The sequence below is a fragment of the Meles meles genome, chromosome 4 (assembly GCF_922984935.1).
Source record: "Meles meles chromosome 4, mMelMel3.1 paternal haplotype, whole genome shotgun sequence".
Classification (NCBI taxonomy): domain Eukaryota; kingdom Metazoa; phylum Chordata; class Mammalia; order Carnivora; family Mustelidae; genus Meles; species Meles meles.
Window position 1 is genome coordinate 119,787,345 of NC_060069.1, and position 7,209 is coordinate 119,794,553.

The 7,209-nt window shown below is 36.3% G+C and overlaps 1 pseudogene; it reads right to left on the minus strand.

Annotated features, from left to right (window-relative positions):
* Window positions 1–5,746: 5,746 nt before the first annotated feature.
* Window positions 5,747–6,943, minus strand: LOC123940399 (annotated as a pseudogene).
* Between the last annotated feature and the right edge of the window lie 266 nt (window positions 6,944–7,209).

Consider the following 7,209-nt stretch of genomic DNA (forward strand, 5'->3'; position numbering starts at 1 on the left):
AGGTTTTTGGTGAAAAAGATACCTGGTTGGTGAAAATTATTTCTATGTATATATTAAAGGTATTGCCAGCGACCTAAGTTATTGGTAAGTTTAGAACTTTAAACATTTCAAGTGCCTTTAACATTAACTTTGTATTTATAATTCACATATTCCTATAAATTTTTGCTCAGTTTGGCTCAACTCTTGCTCATAAATTTAAAATAAAACAACTTCAGGAAAAGTAACATTAAAAGAGTTGGCATCTTAATATTCTATAAGAGTTAGGCTAGTTTTAAAATATTAAAAGTAGTTTTCACTTCTTAAAAAAATAATTATTTCTAGAAAGTTACTGTAGATTCAGATTATAACACTGTACTATAATTATGGTTCAGATGGTACTGTTATTCTTAGCTCCTATTTTCATTTGTATGTAACTTCATGACAAGTACCTTTTCGGGCTAGAATTTCTCACACTTTTCAAGCAAAAAATAGAATTTTTTTCTGTAGATTGTTTGAATAAGCAACAATTCACCAACTGTTAGGATAAAAAGGGTGTTTTAGAAATGCTGTGAAAAAGTTTTCTTTTACTTGTTTTTTCCAACTTTTAACTGTTCTTTTCAATTTATAATAGTTTTACACTTCAAACTTTTCATAATCCACTATAAAAGTAGTATGCTAAATTTAAAAAATACTACAGGAGGGAATTTGGTGATTTTTTAATAAAAATAAAAATTAAAATTAAAATTAAAATATGTCCATATCTTCAAAGAAGAATAAACAAAGCAAACTATAGAGGTTTTTTTTTTTTTTAATCAACCCAAAATGATATCCTTGATTGAATTTTATGATTATTGATATCATCTGGACTTTCATTTTCTGGAGAATCAATTCATTTGTGGTGAGACTCTAAAAATAGTCCAGAATGGTAGTGGAGTGGGCAAAAACCCAGAGCTATGGCAAATGGATAAGAACAGAGGTTTTGAATTTTAACTATGAATGCTCTACTAAGAGATAGAAAGTTCTATCTCTTAGTAGATAGCTCAGGAACTCCACTGTCACCTTATGTGTACCAGAACCCATACCTGAATATCAGCCACCAGCCACGTGGTGTTCATGACAGTCAAGCACCCAATTCTGTGTATGGAGTGGTGCAGAAAACCAAGGTGAATAGTGAAGTTCAATCTGCTGATGTGCCTTCCACTTTCAGCACTGCTGTAGCATGTGTTAAGGGATTTTCTAGACTTTGTCATGCAAAAACTGCACTATATTTAGGAGTTGCTATTTGTAGATGATGCTTATATTTACTGTTCTATATGTTTGTCTGTAGTGAAGCATTGGCTCAAAATTTCTGACCATCTTTGGTTCTTTATAGTTTGAATCATTTTGTCCAAATGCTGCTTCCCCTGTCTTATGTAGCTGTATAGACAGACTCTTGGAATTGGTGGATGACTCAATGGTGACCATCTAATTAAATTCTGACCATCTTGTCAAATCTCTACTACCTAGTGCTGATCCACCTCACACTATAATAAGGAGAATGACAACAATAATAACAACCAATTAGTAAGTACTACCTCTTTACTCACAGTGTTCAACATTGTCTGTCCCTAGGATCTGTAATCAGATAGTCCTTGGTTCACAACCTTAGTAGGTAGGATGATCCCATCTCTGCTCCCAAAGATGTCCACATTTTAATCATCAGAACCTGTGAGTGTGTTATGTTACATGACAAGGAAAATTTGAAGAGGCAGATGGAATTATGGTTGCTAATCAGCTAACTTTGAGTTGGGGAGGTTATCCTGAGTTATCTGGGTTGGTGTATTGTATTTTCAAGAAGGTGATAGGAGTCTCGATGTCAGAATGAAGCAGCATAAGAAAGAATGAACAGGCTATTGCTGGCTTTGAAGTTGGAAGGAGAACCAAGCAGCTTCTAGAAGCCAGGAAAGGCAAAGACATGGATTCTCCCCTACAAACTGCAAAAGAAACACAGTTTTGCTGACACCTTGATTTTAACCCAGTGAGGTCCATTTTGGACTGCTAACTTTGAGAACAGTAAGAAAATAAATTTCGTGTTAATTTTAATCACAAGTGAAAATTTGTGAAAATTCGTTACAGCAACAAAAAAGAAACTAATACAACTTACCTCCAATGTCCCTATTAATGTGAATAAAGGAAATGAGAGCAAAGATTGGAGGAGAACATAAAGTTTCCTTAAAATAATAATTGGATAGATTACTAAAGACTTGAAAGTACTGGAATTTCATGTAGATTGAGAAGGAATTGATAACTGTTTCATGGAAAGGTGGCAAGGTACAAATTGAATCTGAACTGAGGGAACTAAAGAAGAAATAAAATATTTGAGATTGTGAATAGGTAAAAGTAAAAGCTAAATTACATTCTTAAAATTGTGCGTGTTTTGCTGGTGCCATATATCTTATATCATTTTCCCACCTAACTCCTAAAGAACAAGACTTTCCCAAAGTACTGCATATTCTAAGAGATGACACCATTTTTGAAGTTAGGAAAGCATGTATATGGCACATATTAAGTGTTGAATTGATTGATTAATGCTCTAGTAACATGGCTTTATTGCTAGAATGTGTCTGGGTATTCTAACTCTGATCACTAGATAAAAGTATTTCCTCCATTGCAGGCTTAGCTTGAAGTTACAGAGTTATGTCATTCCAAAATTTCTCTAATATGTCATTTTGTTTTGTGGTAGTAAATTTGATTCTGCTGGTAGAACCCAGGTGTTATGGGCAGAATTGTGCTAATATCAAAATTCATATGTTGAAATCCTAACCCTTAGTATCCCAGAATGTGACTATATTTGGAAATGGGTATTTATTTACCTATTTATTTATTTTTGTAGGTATACTACCAATTATTAAAGAAAAGGGACTTTTTTATTGTATTGTTAGTCACCATAAAAATACATCATTAGTTCTTGATGCAGTGTTCCATGATTCATTGTTTATGTACACCATCCAGTGCTCCACGCAATATGTGCCCTCCATAATACCCACCACCAGGCTCACTCATCCCCCCATCCCCTCCACTCTAAAACCCTCAGTTTGATAGAATTGATAGTCTCTCATGGTTTATCTCCCCCTAGTTCACTTTTCCTTTCCTTCTCCTAATGTCCTCCATGTTATTCCTTATTTTCCACAAGTAAGTCAAACCATATGATAACTGACTTTCACTGCTTGACTTATTTCACTCGACATAATCTACTCCAGTCCCATCCATGTTGATGCAAAAGTTGGGTATTCATCCTTTCCAATGCATGAGTAATATCCCATTGTATATATGGACCATATCTTCTTTATCCATTCATCTGTTGAAGGGCATCTTGGCTCTTTCCACAGTTTGGCTATTGTGGACATTGCTACCATGAACATTGGGGTACATATGGCCCCTGTTTTCACTACATCTGTATCTTTGGGGTAAAAATCCAGTAGTGCAATTGCAGGATCATAAGGTAGCCCTAATTTTAATGTTTTGAGGAATATCCACACTGTTTTCCAAAGAGGCTGCACCAACTTGCATTCCCACCAACAGTGTAAGAGGGTTCCCCTTTCTCCACATTCTCTCCAACATTTGTTGTTTCCTGCCTTGTTAATCTTTTCCATTCTAACTGATGTAAGGTGGTATTTCAATGTGGTTTTGATTTTAATTTCCCTGAAGGTTAATGATGATGAACATTTTTTCTTGTGCCTGCTAGCCATTTGCATGTCTTCATTGGAGAAGTGTCTGTTCATATTTTCTGCTCATTTTTTACTTGATTATCTGTTTTGTGTATGTTGAGTTTGAGGAGTTCTTTGTAGATCTTGGATATCAGCCCTTTGTCTGTAGTATCATTTGCAAATATCTTCTCCCATCCATGGGTTACCTCCTTTTTTTGTTGACTGTTGGAAATAGGTCTTTAAGGAAGTAATGAAGTAAAAATGAGGTTATTAAATGTGTCACAATCCAGTACAAGTGATGCTCTTATAAGAAGACAAAGATATCTGGACACAGACACATAAAGAAAGAAGATTATGTGAAGGCAGAAGACAGCCATTCATAAGCCAAGGAGAGTGACCTGAAACAGATACTTACTTCCCTCAGGGTTCTTAGAAGAAAGCAATTTTGCCTATACCTTGATCTCAGACTTCTAACCTCTAGAACTTTGAGAAAATAAATTTCTGTTGTTTACGCCACCCAATCTGTGGTGTTGTACAGAACTTTAAGCAAACTGATACACCAGGTCAAATTGGTCACAAATTTCTGTGGATTCCTTTCTCTCTCTTTTTTTTTTTTTTGAAGTATAGTTGACATACAGTATTTTTTTAAGGTGTACAAATTAGTGATTCAATGATTCTATGCATTTCAAAGTGATTGCATATTAGTTGTATTTTTATTTCCTTCATAGCATCTTTTTTAATGTTTACTGTTGAAAGAGTAATCAGAGACAGTGCTATTAATGGACTTAATAAAGGCAAAGCAAAACTGAGAGGTAGCAAATAAGTCTTTCTATAGTTACCTGAAGTGAGAATGTTGTAAACCTAAGAGAAAATTATGTCCTTCAGAAATTTCTGGACAGCCTATTTGGAGAAAAGGAGCAGTAGCTTGGAAAACAGAAGGGAAAGCAAGTGCAGATTGCCAGCCTGAAATAAAAAGCTGTAAGTCTGGAACTGATGGAGAAGCCTAGAGGGGGGAAAAAGTGACAGAAGCACCATCTCTTTATGGAGGAAAATTTCTGTTAAATACTTTACTCCTTTAAATAATTTTATTCTAGATAGCTCTAATATGCAGCCACTACATAACTGTGAAAGCCAAAGATATGCTATATTTACAGCTGGTAGCAGCTCACCAGGCTTCTTTACACAATGAATAAGCAAAACCAAATATTGATTGGTTTTATTTCACTTTTGCTCCTGATTATTCTTCATAGTGCCTTTTTCTAACATTAACACTGCCAATACTTTTATTTTCAGTGATGTGACTTAAAGTTTGGTTACTGACATCAGTACTCATTTTTAGGATGATCCTTGGTCTCCTGCTTACCTCTATAAGCTTTATTTGTAAGGTAAGGTCAAAGGTTCTCATTCAGGGAGAAGATTTATGTATAATTTGTTCCTTCAAAAATATTGCATATAATAAGAAGTATTATTAGCAAATTAACACATACTAGTTTGTAGAACTCAAACTGTAGCAAAAGATATAAAATAAATAAAAAGTAACACCTTCTCTCCCTCTCCTAAATTTAATTCTATTCTCATGTTAATTAGCTTAAGAGACTTCTAACCATAATACAATCTTCTGTATTTGTATAGTCTTTTTATTTTTAAACAAATCATAGTGTACAACTGTTCCACAGTTTTCATTTATGAAGATTCCTAGTGCATATTTTCATTTTAGCATCTACATATCTACCTTATTTTTTAATGACTATTCAATTTTATTTTACTGATCTAGCAGAATCTTTAAAAATAGATATATTTTGGTAGGCATTGGGCTATTTACAGTTGTTTTCTTTTACTAAACATTATCTAGTGCATATCATTTTTTTTTTTAGGGACTAACACATCCTTTTAATATGTTTTTAAATATTTTTAAGGTTTAAAAAGTGTTTAAAGTTTGTAGTTCCTAGTAGGAAACATTATCTGAATGAATACCCTAATGGCAAACCATTGTAGAATGTTTCAGTTGCATGGGGGAGCGGAGGGGTAGGGATTCTCTTCACATCACCCCAGCTTTCTTCATGAGAAGGTTGGAGGTACACTGGTTTGTATTATTGCGACATCCATTAGGTGATCGAAGTTGCTTTTCCTTCAGCGAGGGCTTTATTTGTCAGAAGGGCGTTATGCTTGACCTCCAAATTTGGCTGACAATTTACTGATGAGATTCATAACCTTTGGGTTGCTCTGATATTTTGACATATTCGCTGGGTTCTGGGCCACATCCTGGAAGGCCACCATAACTTCTAGATCCTGCATAGCTGCAAGAACTTCCAGATCACTAAGATGATCATTCATTTCATTGAGCCCAGGCATTCCTGCCATTCCAGGCATCATCCCTGCCTTTCCAGGCATCCCTCTAGGAAAATTATCAGGCATTCCCCCAGGAAAGCCACCTGGGAAAGAGCCATACTGAGCTCCTGATTGTCCTCTGGCTTCTTCCTCCCTCTGGGCTCTCTCATGTTCTTCCCGAGCCTTCTTAATCATTTCTATTCTTTCTTTGATCTCTCGCTCTTCACGTTTTCGCTCATATTTTCTCTGATGTTCAGCAATTTTCTGGGCCCTCAGTTGAACTTCTTTCAGCATTGCACTAGCATCTTCATCATAATCCAGTTTACAAGCAAGGGCAAGATCATGTGCTGCTTCTTCCCAATGGCCCAGAAGTCTATGTGCTTTCCCATGCCACTTATAAGGCTGGGCTGAATCAGGATTTATTTCAATAGCTCTGTCACAGTCTCAAATGGCAGCATTTGGCTTCTGTAATTTGATGAAGACACTGGCTCTCTTGGCATACAGAATGGCCAAGCGAGGATTTAGTTTGATGGCATCTGTGAACAAGTCAATGGCTTTCTGGAGTTCACCATCATTTAGGGCATCAATGGCAGCCACTTTTTTATCATTTGCCTGATCCATCATTTCCTCGGTTATCTCTACATTTTCATCTCCCATTTCTTGAGGGGCATCAGTATCTGGTTCAATTACACCTTCACTGTCAATTTCTTGATCACTTTCCTCACTTGATGGCTCATCTGCCTTTATGTTTTCCTCCGCCTTCTTACTATCTTGTTTTTCTTCCTTGATACTGTCTTCTGATTTAGTTTTATGAGTGGCAGGTGGTATTTTACCCCCACGCTCTCCACCCACTCCCACAGGAAACGCACTTCCTCGGTGTGCAGAACGCTCGGATCCTGCTTACACATTTTCACGAAAGCCCGAAACTTGCTCACTTTGCGGGGGTCCATGGTCCAGAGGCAGTGGCAGGCGGCAGGCGAGGCTGAGGTTGCGACTCGATTCGACCAGTGCGTATCATTTTACATACATCTTCATTCACTTTTGCTAGTCTATTTGAGAATAAATTTGGAGGAAAAAAACATGCTATTATCTATTGCTTTAAAATATATCCAGACCATATTCCCTCTGAATACTTCTACTGCTTCCCGCTCTCCAAGCCACCACCCTCTCTCACCTAGATCATTGCTATAAACCCTCTCAAATAGTACCTTATTCC